Here is a 19,631-nt window from a genome sequence, read left to right on the forward strand (position 1 = left end):
GGGTTAACTATGTTGAGTTGGTCTTGAGATGTTCTGCCTACCAGCAGGAACTCAAGGCTAACCAGTGCCATGTTCTGGGCTGGCCAGCACAGACCTTTCTTGCTGTGTTGATGCATTGCCTTGCTGTTATGCCTGGGTATGGTAATCTCTCTTCTTAGCTAAGTCCATAATTATACAATTTTTCAAACTTCTTAATATTGACCAAAAATCTGGTCTTAACAGCTCCAGGGATATCTTGAACATGCAACATTGATTACAGTGCTAAAAGGTTTCTCAGAAATGTGAGCTTGTCTTACAGTGTAGCAGCTTGGCATTAGGGAATAGAGAAAGATGCAAGAGCGTAAGACCTGCTAAGAGATCTTTGAAGCATGGAGGGGAAAACAGCTTCAGGCATTCAAATATTGGTAACATACATGCTACCTAGAGGGTCAAGATCTGAGCTTAGGCCATTTCCTTCCTCACATAAAAATATTTCTGCTAGTGAAGCCAGCTGGCTTTCTTCAGCCCTGGGCTAGAATGGGAACTCACAGTTTAGTGTTTTAAGGATGGTCAGGAAGCTTGGACTTTTGTTAGGTGATGAGTCCCAGATAACACTGTGGGGATATGTGGTTAACCACTAACCCAAATACACGCGAAGGCCAGACAGTGATCAGAGGAAACCAGACAGCCCAGCCCGTGGGAATTAGCCTCTCCTAAGCCCATCACAGTTGAACGATTAAGCATTTGCCCCTGTTGCAGAACCCACTAAGGCTTTCAACAGAAGAACATCGCTCTGCAGTGCCATGCAAACCAAGGGGGATAGTTGCTAAAAGGACTTACTATGGGATGTTGGAGTGCACTAGCTCTGATAGTCCTTAGCAAACACCAACAATGCAAGTGCATCTCAACGAAAGCCTCACTGTGGAGAGGTTGTCCTTGCAGGGCACAGGTGTATCTTTGGCTGCCAGAGATTAATTAGGGATTGGCTAGGTCAGCCCAAAGCTGATGTGGAAGAGTTTGGCGAGCAAAACCTACATCAAAACCTACATCTCTACATAGGAGAGATGGGAAGCCTGAGTAGGAGTGTGTCCAGAAAGGGTAGGAGAGCTTGGGTTTTGTGTGTGCATATAGACTTGACCCTGTATTTAGATTTTTGTATGTTGGGGATACGGGACCTTGATGTAATTGGTTAGTTGGTTTCACCTCAAATGTGGGTCATTGAAGAGGCAAAGAGGGAAAAAGAGGAAGAAGTACTGCCCCGCTAACCATGGGGTGGAAGGCTGCAACCAGGTCTGCCTAGCAGTTTTCTCTGGGTGGGATCTGCACTACTGTATATGCCATGCACACAGAAAGCTGTCACAGGAAGGTCTCTCCACTGTGTACAGACACACTGTCAACAACCACCCCCCGCACAGCGTATTCATCTGCACACAAATCAATGCCCGCACTTTGCCTACAGATAGGTCACATCCATCACAGCAGTGACAGTACCTGTGGTATCAATAGCCCGCAAAAAACAGAGGCAACTAGATGGCACAGTCTGTTGCACAAAATAAAACATAAATGATGAGACATATGGAATTGGCTGGTAGGGGCTAATATAGAGATGTCTTAAGTGCTACTTTGTTTTTTGATTCTTCACATATACAGGAAGAAATAAAAATGTATTATGCACATATAGAAATATACTATGCATATATTAAATTGCTATGCAGAACTTGTTGAATGGTGTGGATAGTGCACAGCTCCAGAAGAATAACAGCCAAGGACTTATTTATTACATTTTAAGAACAACAAAACAATTCTTGCAATTCCTTTTGCATGCCATGGATTTTAGTGGGAGCTGGAGCCAGTTTAGCTGTAAAACAATAATTACTGACCCTCTGACAAGCATTGACTGTGGATCTTGCAAGAAGTCCCATTTGTGCCTCAAATACTTGCTTTCTGTGAGAGGAGCTGGCAATGAGAGATGTTAAGGAAGGTGTTCAGCGCTCATAGCCAGGAGGATGGCTTGAGGATGGCTTGAGGATACCTTGAAGATGGCTTCCATACGCAGTGCTGACTCACCCAGGATTTCCAGGTGGTTTGTTGCCTGGAATGCCAGGTACCTGAATACTGGTAGGCTGCCAGTAAACTGGCAGATTTCTGGTGAAAACAGGAATTTGACATCAAAGTGAAAGATGTGGCAAGTGTGTGTAATGACAGGAATTTCTGCAGCAGCAAAAGGTCAGATTACCTTTCTGAATAATTTCAGGAGAGTGGGAGAAGCTGGTTGCTTCACATAGAGTATGTGTGGCAAAATAATAATTAAAAAAAACAAACAAACAATCTTCTTTTAAAAATCTCATGGCTTTCAAGGCCTATTTCTTGAATTTGGAGTTTTGACTAGTGACTTCAGATCATGAGTGAAAATCTGAGTCTTGACTCTTTCATTTGTCACTCTGAAGTAGAGCTCAGGATGTGCTGAGCTCCCATGCAGTAGGCAGATGTCCCTCCCTGACTGCAGGAGTCATTGAAACCATCAGCCCAAAACCAACTTGCTTTGCAGCATAGTGTACTTTTCTTTATCTGTTTGTAAAAACACAAGGTGGACTTACTTACAAAACCATCCCCCTGCAACAAAATTGGTGTATACGCAAGGAAGCAAACAGAATGGTGTAGAAGAAAAGCAATGGTTTGGCATTCAAAATGCAATGAGCTTTTAACTGATTGCAAATTAATACAATTATGGCAACACTGTACAGAATGGTCTGTGGGTTCTTTTCAGTTTTGATGGTCTTTCATTTAATAGGCTGAGAAACACTACTCTAAAACATGAATAAATGTCCAGCTGTGCCACTTAATGCTGTTTTAATGGCTTCCACCCTCTGTGAAGATGTCTAGCACATATCTACCAAGAAGTTTACTGTGTTGGTTGTATGTGTAGAGCTCACGGCTCTATGCCTCTAAAAACACAGTTTTGTCCTTTGCCAAGCATTTGCAGTATTCTGCTGCTATTTACTTAACACTTTTCTTTTTCTAACTAAGGCTATGAAAAATGCAAAAAAATCTGTGAGCTGCAGAATCTTAGAGTCACCAAATCACCGAATAGTTGAGGTTGGCAAGGACCTCTGAAGGTCATCTACTTCAAGATCCTGTTCAAAGCAGGATAGCCTAGAACAGGTTGTTCAGGGCTGTGTCCAGTCAGGTTTTGAGTATCTCCAAGGAGGGAGACCCCACAACCTCTCTGGGCAATGTGTGCAAGTGCTTGGTCACCTTCACAGTATGAAATGTTGGGGTTTTTTCCAATATTGATATGTAATTTCCTGTGCCTATTGCCTCTTGTCCTGTCACTGGGCACCACTGAGAAGACCCTGGCTCCATCTTCTTTGCTCTGCCCATCAGTATTTATACACATTGATGAGATCCTCCTTAACCTTCTTGAGGCTGAACAGTCCCAGCTTTCTCAGCCTTTCCTCATAGGAGAGATGCTCCAGTTCCTTCACCATCTTTGTGGCCCTTCACTGGACTGTCTCCTCTATGTCCATGTCACTCTTGTACTGGTGAGGCCAGAATTGGACCCAGCACTCCAGCTGTGTCTCACCAGCACTGAGCAGAGGAGAAGGATCACCTCCTCGACCTACTGGTGATGCTCTGCCTAATGCAGCTAGGAGGCTGGAGAGAATCATGAGAGGCTGAATCAGAAGATGAGGGCGTTTGGGGGCAGTGCAGCTGCGGATGCACTACTCAAGTTTGGTTTATAAAATATTTTGACATCCACTATGGGGCATATTCATATAAACCTCAGAGCGCTCTCTCACGATAACCTATATTCATGTTTGATCTTGAAGTGTAGTACTTGAATAGTTGATCAGTTTTGCTTATGCTGAAGTATTTTTTCACTCAATTAGCTGTAGGGAGACAGTAAAAGAGCTGGTTCTAATCCTGTTACTTCCCACGGGTAAGATCAAAAGTCAGGCATTTTTAGAAGGTTCTTGACAGGGACATGGTGAAAGTTTGAAAAAAAAAGACTACAATTGACGTCAATGATACAGTACTTCTTGGGAGAAGCGAGAAACATTCAAGTTGGTAAAAATAACAATTTTTTTTCCTTTTAAGACCACTGGTAACACGTATTTAGTCTGCCTTGGCTTTCCCTCGAAGTCTTTGCAAATGTGTCAAGCTGTTTCACCTACAGACTTGAAAGCAGGAAACAGAAAGACTGTCATTAGCTGTTTGTGTTTTTGAAACTGTAAGCACTCAAATGCCCCAGCACTGGGGCCGGTGAGGTGGGTGCAAGTTGCTTTGCTGCAAGTGCTTGCATGCAACCAAAACCAGCAGAGCCCTTGTGTGCATGGGATGGCTGAGCCCTCCCTGTTTCCCGAGTGGGGCAGGTGACTTCAGATCTGCCTGAACAAGCAGCATTACTTTGAGCCTAGGCTCTGAGACATAACCTTGGCCACAGAGAGCTTGGCAGGAGATCCAACAGTGGCAGTCACACTGATTTGGGCCCAGCTTATAAAAAAAGAAAGATAAGACAGTCCTCTTCTAGCACCATCACATTCCCAATACAGCGTCACAAATGGTGATATCTACTTTCTGTATCTGCGATGTGATGACATCCCACGGGGGAGCTCTAGCAGGCACTTGGTTTCAGAGCATCTGAATTTACTTCCAAGTTGGCTGAGTCCAGACTTCAAGTGTCCAATGGTGGAAGACTCTCAGTCTCACCCAGAACTTCAGCTGCATTACCTGGGCTGTTTCTCCAACTCACAGGCATGAAACCATCAAGTAACCCTATTGAAGACAAAACTTGCTGTCTCATATGGCCATTAGCATTCCTTTCAGTGTAAAATTTCTTCTAATTTTATATTTGGTTTCAAAACTGTATGTATTTACCATAGTGTTAGTGGCAGCCCAGTCTGACTGATTTCATATTTATGGTCCAGAACAAATACCATAAACATATGTGATAATTTCAGTAGGACACGTGATAAACTGTAGACTCATCTTCCATCTCCTCCCCACCATTCCTGAAACCTCATCCCAGTTCAAGCATCACGTGCACTTCCTTGCAGATTCCACCTTCGCCCTTTTCCACTAACTTTCTGCATGCTTTTGCCCGTGTGCAAACATCTTTTGGTTGTGACCTCTCCCTGTTCTGGCTCGATCACTCTGCTAATGTCATTCTGGAGGAAGTCCTCTCCCAGATCTGTATGGGCTTCTTACTGGTCAGAGAGGTAGTTCTGAGAAGATACCAACACCTCTGCTGTCTGCCTGTTTGATCCAAAAATTCCTGCTGAACACAGTTAATGTCCATCCGTGTCTTTCTAGAAATGCCAGATAGATACACTCTTTCTGGATGTAAGTAAGTGGATTAGTCCGTGTATACTCAGAGTAAATCTGCACATTGTCTTCCAACTTTTAACATCCAATTTTTTAAATAATATTAGAGAATTATCAAGGTAGTTAATGACTTTTTTAGTATCTCTTTGCTCCCAGCACCATGATTATCTCATACACTGCGGTGGCTCTCTTCAAATGAATATATGGGCAGTATTTTGCATTTTAAAAAGGACATAATGGTCTTCCCCATGTTTCCAGACCTCCTCTTACTGGATAATGAGGGGAGATGGGAACAAAGTAAAGAGACTGAAGGAGAATAAATAAGACACTAAGGAATTAAAAACAGGAGTCCATCTGCTAGTTTGGAAGAGAGTTGAAGTCAGGTGTTGAAGGAAGAACTAACAGAGAAATGGAGGTCAGGAAGAGAAAAAGAGAGTAGTATAAGTGGGTAAAGAGAGTGTTTGGTGGAACAAAAGATGAGACCCTCATATATCTTCCTTCTGGAGGAAGAAAGATATGCCCCTGAGAGAGAGCGAGCAATAAAGTTTGCAGAAAGTCTAACACAAAAAAGGGAAGTGGGGGGGCAGAAGTGTTTTGGGGGGAAAAAAGCAATCCAGAAAACAGGGGTACCATCTGTGTTAGAGATGTAGTTCCTATTAAAGGGGAGCTGTAGAATTTCCGTAACCTAAGCATTTTTAGAAACACTATGGAAGAAAGGGAAAAGCTACACAAGAGAAGAACAAGAAGAAGTATTGGCCTGTTTGTCATCAGTAAAACATCCTTCAGTTAATTGTTTACAGGAAGGTTGTTCATCCACTTTGTGAAAAGGGATGTTGAATATTTTGGATGCCATTCTTGACCTAGAGTCTATACATGTTTCTTTTGAATGTCAGGGATTGTGCCAGATGACATAGCCCTGGCTGCCTGTCCCCACATCCTCCCTGTTCTCTGCTCCTCCGCTGACTTCTGCACTGGGGGCTGCAGGTCACACTGCCCTCTCCACCTGGAAATACAAGCTGGCACCTGAGTCTAATGGTGAGGAAAAACATTTTAGGACACGTCTGGATCATTTAATGCCAGGAGCCTGTTAGCGAAATGAGCAGGTGTGCAGACAGCTTACCTAATCCAATTGTACCCCTGACGTCCGCAGAGGTGATCCATCTGGAGTACTGCTTCCCTGGATAACGGCTGTAGCAGCCCAGCTCACCAAGACAAGCATTTACAGGGAATCCCCAGGGATGAGCGACTGTATCTTTGAATTCCCGCCAGCTTTCACTCACATAAGGTAGAGCACATAGGTCTCCTTAATTCAGAAGAAAATCTGAGTTTGAAATTGCTGTGACACCTGACTCTCTAGAAAATGAGCACATTGTGTACAAAGTGCCATGTACATGCAGAATAAAAATCAGGGTTCACAGAAGCGGAACGCAACACCAGATCTCCCCATTTTGTAGTGGGTACCAACTTCATAAAGTATTGGCAGCTCAGAGGGAGCTCCTTGCTGCAGTTATAGCTGCAGTATGTAGTACATAAGCCTGCCAGCTGCAGCTCGAATATAGCTTATAGTCACTTGTTTCAATGTTGGAATAGGTTTTTGGTTTGGCTGCTTGCAGTCTTGTCCAAAACAAAAGATGGAATAGAATTGCCAAAGGTGAGCAAAATGCTTCAGCTAACAAAGGATGAAAAAGCTTAACTGGGTGGTTAAGCTCAATGAATGCTACCAAAGATTTCTGGCACTGGGAGGTCTTCTGCTGTGGGAGCAGGTACTATCGGCTGATAGAGGGATTCCAGCTGCAACGTGAACTTTATCTGCAGAAGCATGTTGACACTTAGTGGATCACACTGCAGTTTGCCTGTGTGCCCTGTCTCTGCTGTATCAAGGGATGAGGGACCAGTTCACCTGCCTTTACCTATTATCAACTGCTTTCAAACACAGAAGAGCACCAAGAGGTGATCTGTGAAAACACACTCTCCAAACAAGCCACCATGCTAGTGAGTTCAGGTTACCACTGCATCCTAACTAAATTATCCTGCACCTGCAGGACGACAGGGGAAGTCTTCTTATGTCCTTCCAGCTTCCTGATGTAGCAGCGCACCCTGACACATGCTATTCTGGGTATGAGAACTTCACTGTGAGACTTTTCTCAGGCTACTCAAAGGGCATTTCCACCAGCTAATGGGCCTTCCTGGCACTATGTAATGCTCCAGATAGAAGTGCACCGTTTTTCATCATTTATACAGGAATATGGTTGATTTCCTCTTACTCTGATTTCCATACTGACAACTCTAGTGCCATACTCAGATATGCTTTTGTCCCTCAGGAAATTTTGGTCTTCTCTGAAAGTGACTGCTTCATACAATGGAGTTTAATTCTCCATTTCATTTGCATTAGCATGGTACAAAATGGCTGCAGTAGATCAGAAAATTTAGTCTGTGTCTTAATGTCTTTTTCTCATCTCCTTTCACCTGGACAGATTGCTTATCATAGTATCTATTATCACCTCCACTTCCCATTACCACTTGCCGACACTAGCCAATTTGAAATCTTCTTCAGACAAGTCTGTTTCCTCTCCCACACTAAGCTCACTGTGAGCTGGGACAGGTTAATTTCCCTGAGTTCAGCACCCAGTAAGGAACGGAACATTTGGCAAGAGAAATCCCCACAGTCACACCCTTGTCATCACCTTTCTGCATCATCTCTTCCCACATCTTAAGGAAAGCCTACCATTCTGAAGTCATCCTCACCTGGAAACTGGTCTTTACCCTCCTAGTTGCTGCATTTTGCACAATTCCCCATTAATCTGCCTCCTAATAAACCACTTCTGCCAGTTCCCAGTTGCGCATCTGCACATGCTTTCACCTTCCACCTGGACTATTGCAAGCCCTAACAGTATAGTTTCAGGTCTATATTCCTCTCTTGAAGGACCACTCTTGGCTTGCTATCAGCTACAAAAACACCTTAATCATCCCAAAGTCCCTTAGTGGGGCCAATGGGTGGTATCTGTGCGCATTGTTACAGTTAGTCCCACTGACCTCCAGGCTGTGGCTCTCCTTAGACCTCAGACCAGCCTGAGCTGTAACCTTGGACCTTCTTTCCCATTACAGGGTTCACTGCTGCTGTCACACCAGCTACAAATGTGATCGTTTTGCAGGCTGTTCTACACCTCCCTTATTAACACATCATCTCTTTGAAAATTACAGCTCCGAAGTGCTCCAGTTTATTTTGCTTACAGCCTTGCAGGCTGTGCCCCATGCTGTGCCTTACTCCTACCAAAACATTCCCTAGTTTATGGCCCCATATCTCCTCTGATTTTATACTGCTACATTTTACAACGTTTTCCCTTGCTGCAATTATTGTGCTTCCTAAGGTTTTGTATGCACGATGCCTTATAAAAATAAATTGCACCTCTGCTCTTTTTACTGTTTTCTAGCCACAGGGGAAAGTAATTCATTTGTTTGAGGAAAAGGGTGTGGAGAAGGCACCAGCACTAGGTCAAAACTCCTCAAACCTAAAACAGATTACACTTCGCTGAAAGGCAGAGAGATCAAAATGTTTCTTCAAGCACTTTTCCAGACATATGGAGATTAAAGTTAGAAATAAAATTGGCTTGTATATATTTCCCTTCAGCTTGTGTCACTTTATCAAAGATAGTAATTTTCAAAAATGTCTCAGTAATAAATCAGAAATAAAACTTTGGAGAAACCAATGAATCTTCACTTATTTTTCAGAGATGCTTTTAACTGGATAGCATCCCACAGATATGCATGATCTTTCTCTGCATGGATTTTTATTACTGCTTCACCTGCCTCACATGCCTTTTAATAAACATATTAAAGTGTCAGCTAGATTCATTGCATCTCCAGTAAGAAGTAATTTTGCATCCTTCACTTAAAAACTAGTTTTGAAACGTCCCAGAGCAATTATTCCTCAGTGAATCACAACAGACAGCTTGATATTGTTAGAGAAAAAGTGCCTAAGGGTACTGCTCTTTCCTTTTCCTCAGGAAGCAGAACAATGGCAATGGCACACCCTGCACATCTAACCCCCCTGCTCTATATGTCTCAAGCCAAGGAAACTCTGCATTTACAGTGATGATCTCAAAACATGTAAAAAAGCATTTCAAAGGGCAGTTATATTAGAGTGCAGGAGAGTATGAAGATAGTTAATAGCCAAAGCTACACAAATTTTTACTCTGACTCTTACAGCATTTTATTCTTGAAAAATAAATTATTTATGACATCTTTCCACATGGGTTCCTCATAATGTAATCCTTCCAGGAGGCATTACATCAGTGTTGCTCTCCTCTCTCACAGCAGGAATTGTGCACAACTTCATTTGCAGTTTGTATTAATTACAGAAGATGGCAGTACTAAAAGTAATTATGATGCATGGCTGATTGGAAGATGACTTCATCTTTTATTCCCTCCCAGTCCGGCTTTAGAGAGGCTGTAACACACCAAAGCCAAACTGGGCTTCGAGGCAGAAAAATTATGAGCTCTGGGACAAAGAGGAATTTTAGTAACTTCAGGTGAATTAAAAGGTTTGGGTTGTATTCAATATGAATAGGAATGATTGCTTGTATTATTTAATTATGTTAAATATTATTAGAAATACTATTTCTATTAATTCTATATTTCTTTCAACTTTCTCCAGTAAAACATTTTGGGAGTGCTGCAGAGTTTTAGAAATTATGAAGGGGACATCAATCCATTGGCACTGCAGACTGTTCAATGTGGAAAAGGTACGGTGCGATCATCCCACCATACCCAAAAGGTGTGGGACCATGCATGTGGATTTGAGGATCTGGGTACTTGGGAGGTGAAGAAGCCCTCTCTTCCTCCCCCCACCTCATTCCCTTTTCTTTGTGGGGCACTGAGTACTTCAGACGGAGGAGCAGAGGAGAGGACATGTAAGTAGATGTCCTTGGGCTGCTGGGTGAACATCCCAGTAAGGATCCGTGGGCTCACCTTTTGTCTGCACCCTTCTGGGAGCTGCCCAGGTGGCTGCTGGAGGCTGCAGAAGAGCACGCTGTGGCTGTGCTGGGTGGCTGCTCACTTCTGGGAACTACAACTGGTTTTAAGGAGCCTTTCTAACCTGGAGCATGACTGCAGCAGTGATAGGAGTTCTTCAGAAGAGTCATTTCTGAAGTTTACAGTCTGTAACAATATTAAATGCATTTTTCTTTTAATTATTAGCTTTCCTAAATCCACATGAAATACAGGACATGGTTTATTACTAAAGGATATTTTTCCTATTAAATCCTCTGTATAAAGGTAAATAAATAATTGACTTCTGGGGATCATAAGACCATTCTTGCAAGTCGCTGGAAAAAGTGCTATCTGCATTTCTGTTCAGAACCTTTAAGATGCAAATTCTGCTGCAAGTGCACAAAGCTTCAGTAATGAGACTGATGCAAAACGCTGTGAAAACCTGAACCACCAAAATCAGAGTTCAGACTCCTTTAATGTCCAAGGAATAAATCAATGAATTTGAACTGCTTACATGACTTCATTATTATTTGTGTCTGGACTTCATTATTTATTTTCTTCAATGCAGTGATCCCATTCTAAGAGATAAAGACAAAAATCTAGTTTTACTACTCATTTCTGTGAGAGTTAATAGCCCACTGACTTCAAAAGGAACGGCACATAGCTCACCAAGCCTGAATTTGGTTCACATAATATAAAATGAAATATGCTTATGCAAAGCAAAATCGCATAAAAGTCTTAAGGGATGAAATCTCACTGTCATGAAACTCACAACAGAGGCAAAAACTGAACAGGAGAAATTCAAACTCTGCTACCACAAGATTTCACCATTTTTTTTAAGAAGTGTGTGTAAAGTGATTTATTTCTTTATGTGGGTTGTTTCTTTACCTAAACCTCCCCAGTCTTCAGCGATAAGCCTGCTGCAAATAACACAAGTGAAAGCGTGCAGATAATATTAAAAATGCTGCAGAAATGGAAAGGATTTTCCTCTGAACAGACCTCAAGTTCTCCATTTAATTTTTGGTAATACTGCTTTTATTAAATTATTTTCCATAACTTCAAAGTTCATTCCAAAAGGAGTCAAGGATGGTGGAAACTACTTAAAGAACAAAGTGGGAAAGCCTATTCTACATTAACCCGCAACAGAACAGACAGACAACAGAAGAAACAACCTTGAAGATCCACTTATGCGCATGCATTATACACACATGTAGCCCTCACTTTGGCTCCGTGCTCCCTATTGAATAACCTGGCTTCCAGGAATGAATATTGTAAGAAATAAGTACAAAGAAGAGGAGAAGGGAGGGAACTCCCCTGAAATATTACTGGGGTGAGTATGTCCACTGTTGTTGGGCAGATTCTCTGCCTTCCTGAATCAGTGCCTTTGTGCCATGTAGGTGCGAGCTGGGAGTTCAAAACTGACTTTAAGTTAGTTTAATTAAATCCTGTGCCTGTCAGCCTGTCTCCTCTTGAATAAGTTACTTCATGATATTTTTGATCGAGGCAAAGCCGGAGCAAATCAGCCCACAGGATGAGAAACCTGGCTGTGCCCTGTTCATCATTGCCCGACTCTTGTCTCAACTAAGAATATTTTGAAAAGTATCTTGCCTAAGTGGCACTGCAAAGCATCCAGCCACCTTAACAGGATTCCGGTTTTGCAAAATGAGGACAAGATCATGATCAGTGAAGAGTAATTTGCAAGAAACTCCCTTTTTATCATCCCTTGCTCACAGCTGCCTTCAGTTGCAATCCTTGTCTACCTCTGCCAGGCATGAATTCATGCTCCAGGATGCTTCGGGTCATTGCTGTGAAGCTGCAAAGGGCCTGCTTTATTAAGCACATCCTCCTCCTAGATTTCCACTGATGCAGCATTATTCTATCCTTCCAGCATACAAGACACCCTTTTTTTATACACCTACTGAGCATCAGACAAGTGCAAGGTACACCCCATGTATTTGTTCTAGCCGTCTGATTCTCTTTTACTGATACTGTTCAAACCGGGACCGGTTCTCGACCAGATCCTACCAAGCACTGCTTCTAGTTCTGTTAACCTTGGTCCCAAAGCTTCAGTGGCTGTTGGTCTCATACAGCCTTTGTACTCCTGACTATACTTGTGCATGCCATATTCAGCCCTAGCTAGGATTTAGACTGGGAACTTGACAGTGAAATGATCTATAAGCCATCACTCATTAATGCATCCCATCTCCACTGATACAGAGGAAGCAGGAGATCTGAAGCTCCAGAATGCAAATCTGAAAAGGCAAATACAAAAGGTGCTTGGGCTGTGGCAGTACCTGGGGAGGTGCTAGTATGCACACTCGGAGTGCTGATGTGCTGTAAGCATTACGTGCCAGTCCTATTTCAACCAGTGGTAAAATAAGAAAAAACTGTAAAAGAGAGAAATGTTGTGTTTCCTTATTAAGAAGTAGGTCACAGGGGCTGCTCTCTGGCTTGGGAAAATGTCATCAGCTATGAACTTTTTGTGTGATTTAGCCACTTTGAGGTGATATTCATTAAAGATGCTGACAGGCGGAATACAACATATGAATGGTTTCCTTTATTATAGGCAGAAACAAGCACCTACGAAAAGTACGTGGGAGTGTTCAAGGATTTAACAGAGAAATTAGGTAGCTCTCTCTTTCACTAGTAAGAGACCCAGCACAAAAAATAATTAACAATTACATTCTTTTAGTTCCTTTTATTTAGTTATCTTGGAGCACTTTGCAAAGCAAAGGCAGCAGCCAAAGATGTTGAGCAGCTTCATGTTCAGTGTTACAAGGTTGGTCAGTCTGGGCAAATCAGGAACAGGCTCCCAGGAACTCTGATCCCTGGGGTCTGCTCCAAACCTATGGAGTTCAGATTCATCAGGGTAAGTAGTGCAATATCAGTTAACAAAATCATTAACTATCAGGTGGACTTCTGCAGACTCTGAGAAGAGAAAAAGGCCAGTCCTGGTTGTTTTTTCATAAACTTTTTATCATTCACAAGACCAGACAATTAATTCTACTTTGTTTGGATATGGTGATATTACAATTCAGATACCAGCAAGCCTCTCCTATAACTCATTTTGTACATTACCCTTTTATAATAATGTGTTCCCTGTTTCATTCCTACTGAAAAATAGTCTTAACCCTATACTGGTTTAAAAACACTATCTACATTGACTTTATTGATCTAGTTCCTAACCTGAAAAAACTTTCCCTGTGTCCCCTTGAAGACTCTTTAATAAAAAGAAACACAGCTCCTTTAACTTTTCTTTATAGCCTGTTTTGCAGAGCTAGTGCAATCTTTGTTGACCTAGCCTGTACCTGCTCCAAGGTAATAATAACCTATTGATGTGGGCAGGGACTGATGTAGTGCTCAGTATTTGAAATAGTGCTTGACAAGTGTCTTATACAGAAAAAGCATCGCCTTTTTGTAGTTTGTCTTTTATCAGTACAACAGTAGGTGTATTTTTCTTTCTGAGGCATTAGTTGGCATGAAAATTCCAATTATTGTTTTCATACAAGCTCCCAGTCTTATTTGATTGTTCCATTTAGCACCTATTTCTTGGGCTGTTATTACTGACTAATTATTTTACAGAATTCTACACTGAATTTCCTTTACCATCTGCTGGTCTAATTGACCTAATGATCCATGTCCTCTGGAAGCAGATTGCATTATTCCTCATTATTTGCTCTGCTTCTGACTTTACCATCATTTGCTCTGTAGACTGAGGACTTGGCTCCAGTTCTTGGCTACTGATGAGGGCAGTGACAGCACAACTTTAAGCAGATGTTAGATAAGGTTACCTCCAGATGTATTAGTATCATTGCCTAGCACAACTCAGAGTAGCCTAAAAACTACCTGAAATGAGAGCAGGCACCATTGATCCCCACAGCTACTATTACTTAAATCAATGAGTTCAACAAAACTGTGGGGATTGGTGTTTCTCAGCTGTGCTCTAAATGGTGCCAGAGGAGGGGGGATAACACAAAAGCGCACTTAGTGCCTGTATTCTACCAAAGATTTCTCCTACCAAGAGTGACTTAATGGCAATTTTATACTATCTTCAAGGCATAAAGCAGTTGAAGTGCTGTCAAGATCAAGCCCTTGTTTTTAAATACTTCTTTTGATTGTTTTGATGTAAAATTGTTAAGTGTATGAATCCTGGCCCTTAAAACTGACTCAGGGCTATTCCAATGGTAATGCTGGTGAAGGAGGAAATAATTGTTCAGGATCAGAATGTCACTTTTTTTTCTGTTTTAGAAGTGTACAGCTCTACATTAAACAGAAATAAGCTGGAGTTTCAGCAACAACTGCTGTTTAAGCTCAGATCTAGGGTGTAACACTGCTACTTATCCTCACTGCTGCTTCTGCAGTGGTAGTTCCAGTGAACACATTGACCAGCAGACTCCTGACTGAATTGGCAAACCTATCGAACAGGAAAAGTACTTTTTCTTACAAGCTGAACACTTCTCTGCTCAGGTATAGAAGTCACAAAAAGTATTCATAACATGTCTTCAGAATAAAAGTCTATAGCAATAAAGTTTCTGGGGAATTGGTGTTAGTCACTGGAATGAGTTTCTTTAGAACGGTACCTAGATTTCCATCTATCTTTGAAAAGAGATACCTGCTTTGGTTTCTTCTGCAGCAATGAACATTAAGGGGTCTCTATTTGCTTTCCTACAAATAGGTTGTAAGATACCCTATGGTATCAGAAACATGGGGGCAAACATTAGTTGAGACTCTTGGGAGACCCTTCTGAGATGGCAGTGGGAGGTGAAACTATATTCTCTAGGCAATGTTAAATAGTCCACAACACCCAGGTGTGGGCAACTGAACTGAGCCCTGAATATAGCTTCAGTGTATGTATCTAAGCCTTTTCTAATATTACATGGAGATACTTTGCATCTGTGGTGGTATAATGCCCTAAAAGTGGTGAGCAGTGCCTAAGAAGGGCAAAGCAGCAAGGAGAAGATGTTCTGAATGGCAAATTGGTTATCCCCACAATGAATATGTCAAGTGTTATTTTTGCAAAAAGTCAGTGAAGCTTCACATACTGCCAGCCTATCCAGGGCATTGCACAATTAATACTTTTTTATCAGCTGTGATTTATAAGACCTTTTAAAATGAAGAAAAAGATATCCACTGCATATCCAACTGCCTGGGAGGGTAGAGCACAGATAAGAAATCAATGTTGCATAGCAGCTCTGCAGAGAGAGCGCATCCTGGTCCCAGACAAGCCTGATGACGTTTGCATTCTCACAGAGAAGAAGAGCTAATCAAAGCTGTGACACGGTTAAGTTCCCCTAAATTAGAAGATAAGGAGGAAGGGGAACTGAAGTCCCCAGGAAATTATTTGATACTTCATTTGCACTCAAGAGGCAACCCGACAACTCTCACTGTCACAGGGGGGACAGAAAAGCAAGAGAGATGCTGATTCCTTAAGATAACAATGAAGGAGAGGAGCACTGCTGATTTGTTTCCTTGGCTTCTGTGCCCCAGAGAAATCTCACAATGACAAGTACACTGGAAGTTGCTTTTGTTGTTTGTAGTTTCCCTTCCAGAATTTGGTTTGTAATCAGGAATTTAACCTTTGCTTTTCCATGTAGCTTGTTTCATAAGTAAACTTGCTGAGTTTCTGAAGTTGAGGTGAATCCAGCAAATCTGTAGCATGTGGGTTGCTTCAGAGGCAATCAATTCAGGGAGAGCAGGGCTTGCAGGCACCTGCTGAAGGGGAGCAGGTCTGGAAATTCAGAAAATGGGATGTTTTGCTCACTAACTGGAAAGTTTGGGTTTGGGTGCTTGCAGCAGCGTGTGCCACAACAAGGAGAGAACTACCGCAGGCAGGGCGTTACCAGCGAGGAATACAAGGGAGAACCATGCACTGGTCTTGAAGATTATTTAATACAAATAAATGTAACAATATAATTCCAAATGTTCAACCCCATGTAAGCGTGCATTAAAAATTAAAATGTGTTTGAAGGTGGCTGCATTCTTTGGGCAAGAGTATGTGAACCCAAGCCATTATAAAACAGGGTGGGAGTTGCCTGACCTGCATAGTTCAGGCCAGAAGATCTCCTTAAATGAACTGCATTTGAGAGAACATTTGTGTAGAAAGACCTCTGTTCATTACCTTCAGGGTTCCTTGCATGTGGGAATCACAACAGCAACTCTCAAATTCTGCCACTGCTTTTAAGAGCCTATTTGTAGCTGGAATTTATCTCACTTCAGTTTCTAGCCAGTGAATCATCACCTGCATTTGTCTCATGGTAAGACATCTATTACCAAGTTTTGCTCATGAATATATGTGTGGATTGATCGAGTCCTCTTGTAGCCTCATCTTTGCTAGTCAGACAGATTTGGGATGTGGGGTCTTTCAAGGTTAAAGCATGTCTTCTCCTTTCACTGCTGCTCCGATCTTTATGTGAGCCATTTTTAATTAATTAATATCCTTCATTAGCTGGGGTACCAGCATTACACATACCAGTTGCATGACTGCCAAATACTCTCACTTTATTTTCTTCTGCATGTGCATCCCAAAATGACATCTATAGAGATGTTTTCCATCATTCATATGCGACGTAGATTATTTATGACTTAAATTTGTAAAATGAAATGTTGTGTAGTACTAAATTAAATAACATATAGAAATCAACTAATATTGTGTAAATAGTTAGTATTAATATTTTTTTAAAAGCAAAGAAACTGTAAATTCTTTTTTTTCAGATGTGTGTTGAAGGTTGGTCCAGCTCCCATAAGAAATTTTTATCTGGACTTAATGCTTTGTCTTCCTCAAGAACATCTAACCACTACATTATTATAAAGCATAATTCTCTGAGTGGGACTTTCAAAGACCATAGCCTCTGTAAAATTGATCTCTGGAAGTGATCCTAGGAAAATGGCTTTATGGAGAATTACTGTTTCTTTTGTTGGCAAAATGCAGTTAATGCTGCTAGTCCTACAAATCTAATGTAGTGACATTACTCTTCATCTTTCATATTTTAGTGCCCTCAAGGTTTTTATTCAGTTTTACCTTGGGATGATATTTTGCATATGTAAAAGAAAAAGAGCTTCTGTTTCCTATTTGTCAGGACGGATATGAAATTTTATGGCACCTATGGGAGGAAGATGCTACTCATTTAATTGTTGTCTCTGGTGTTAAGGCATATGACAAGAATAGGTAAGGAGTCAAATGCTCAGGTGGTTTAGAGCGGTTATGATTGAAACCACTCAAAAGAATTGGTCCCATTCAAAATGCAAAATTAAAATACTAACCCTTGTGTGTAGATTTGCCGTGCAGAAAGATGAAGTATTTAGAGACTGATCCAGCCTGTAAAAATGCATCTGTTGGACGCTTGCAGTAGTATTTGAGACTCGTAATTATTACACTAAACAAATATTAGCCTGTTCAGTGATATAGTATCATTTTTAGATGGTGAAAAGCAGGCAGAATGATTGAACGTGCAAGTTCTTCAGCAAGGAGAGGTAGTTCTGCTAGCGGTAGTGATGGCAGCTCCTCTCCCCCCCGGCCCTGGAGGGATAACAACTCCTGGTGAGGTGCTAACTACCCCATGCTCATCTCACAGTTTACCTCCACCCTCACAGACAAACAGTGCTTGCAGACTGTCGAGGGAGGCATCTAGACAGCCACTCACGGAGAACCAGAGTTACTCCAACTTCCCATGCCTGAGGGTTCTGGAAAAGCAGGGAAAATTCACCCAGTGATGCACATTTAAGAAGGCTGCAGAGAATGAACTGATCTCCCCTGCCGCGAGCTGCTCCCTGCTTTTGTATCAATGAGTCTTTTAAAACTTACAGGTGAGTTTGATCAAACGTTTCAAAGTTCAGGGGAGTCACTGTGAACATGCTGGAGTTCTACCTGAGTGGCGCTGAGAACCTAGTCTAATGTCCACAGTCATTCTGGCATTGTTCTTCCTTCCCATCAGAAAGAAATGCGTGACTGTCGTGGTTTAACCCCAGCCAGCAACTAAGCACCACGCAGCCGCTCGCTTACTCACTCCCCCCCACCCAGTGGGACAGGGGAGACAACCAAAAAAAAACCCCAAAACCTCATGGGCTGAGATAAAAACAGTTTAATAGGACAGAAAGGAAGAAAATAATAATAAAGATGATGATAATAATAAATTACAATCATCATAATAAAAGAATTGGAACATACAAAACAAATTATGCACCATGCAGTTGCTCACCACCCACCAACTTACGCCCAGTTAGTTCCCGAGCAGCGATCTGCACCCCTCCCAGCTAACTCCCCCCAGTTTATATACTGGGCGTGACATCATATGGTCTGGAATACCCCTTTGGCCAGTTTGGGTCAGCTGTCCTGACTGTGTCCCCTCCCAGCTTCTCGTGTCCCTCCAGCCTTCTTGCTGGCTGGGCATGAGAAGCTGAAAAATCCTTGACTTTTAGTCTACTTACTACTTAGCAACAACTAAAACCTCAGTGTGTTATCAACATTCTTCTCATACTGAACCCAGAACACAACACTATACCAACTACTAGGAAGAAAATTAACTCTATCCCAGCCAAAACCAGGACAGTCACTTAGAAAAAAAAAGGTCTTTTCAATCTATACTTGCTATATACTTGAATTTACTTCTGACTAGCAAATATTATCATGTTTCACTTCTATGTGATATGTAGGAACTAAGAACAATCTCTTTTTTTTGTCACTTGTCTAAGTACATCTTTGAACAGTTGCAGCAGGTATTTTTTCTTCTTTTGGACTTTTACAAAGGAGGAGGTTTTAGGGGTTTACCTTGCTTTGGTATAGTTATGTATTAAAAATAAAATACCTGCAACAATTTTGTTCCAGCAGTCACATGGCACAAAACACAAGTAAGGAGTAACTAGACGAGGTTCAGTAACCTTCTCATGCAAGATGAAATATTTAAACATCTTATCATTCAGGGAACAAAGACATACTTCACACTGATAAAAGATCTATCCACTGAATTCCTGTAGGAAGCATTTAAACCTCTGCTTGAGGGCCAAATAATATCATACACTGTCCACTTAAAAGAGCAAGAAAGAGGCAGTTGACAAAAAGACTTTAAGGAAATCTCTCTGCAGGCAAATTTCTATGTGATCTTCCCTGCTCTGCTCCTCTGGACAATAGCAAAAAAACCCAAGGGTGGGGAGAAAACTTTCTGCTCAGCTAAATTTTTCTTGGATTCCGGGATTAGTCTATGCAGAAAGCCAGCTCAGCAGATCTCTGTGCTCCTAAACACAACTTCTGTGGGCAGCATTAAACCTGGTAAGCAACTTCTTTTTCCAGTCTTTTTTCTGTCCTGTGTACCTATGTCATGGTCCTGGAGCTGACAGCACGTGAG

At 41.8% G+C, this 19,631-nt stretch overlaps 1 long non-coding RNA gene across 1 annotated transcript in view; it reads left to right on the forward strand.

Moving 5' to 3' along the window:
• Positions 1-16,597, forward strand: part of LOC138688953 (uncharacterized) — a 45,155-nt gene extending 28,558 nt beyond the window's left edge. Inside the window, exons 3-5 of the long non-coding RNA XR_011327746.1 lie at positions 9,736-9,823; positions 9,959-10,046; positions 16,418-16,597. This is a non-coding gene — a long non-coding RNA (uncharacterized lncRNA). The remainder of the gene's footprint in view (positions 1-9,735; positions 9,824-9,958; positions 10,047-16,417) is intronic.
• The last annotated feature ends 3,034 nt before the right edge of the window (positions 16,598-19,631 follow it).

Source organism: Haliaeetus albicilla, chromosome 14 (assembly GCF_947461875.1).
Source record: "Haliaeetus albicilla chromosome 14, bHalAlb1.1, whole genome shotgun sequence".
Classification (NCBI taxonomy): Eukaryota; Metazoa; Chordata; class Aves; order Accipitriformes; family Accipitridae; genus Haliaeetus; species Haliaeetus albicilla.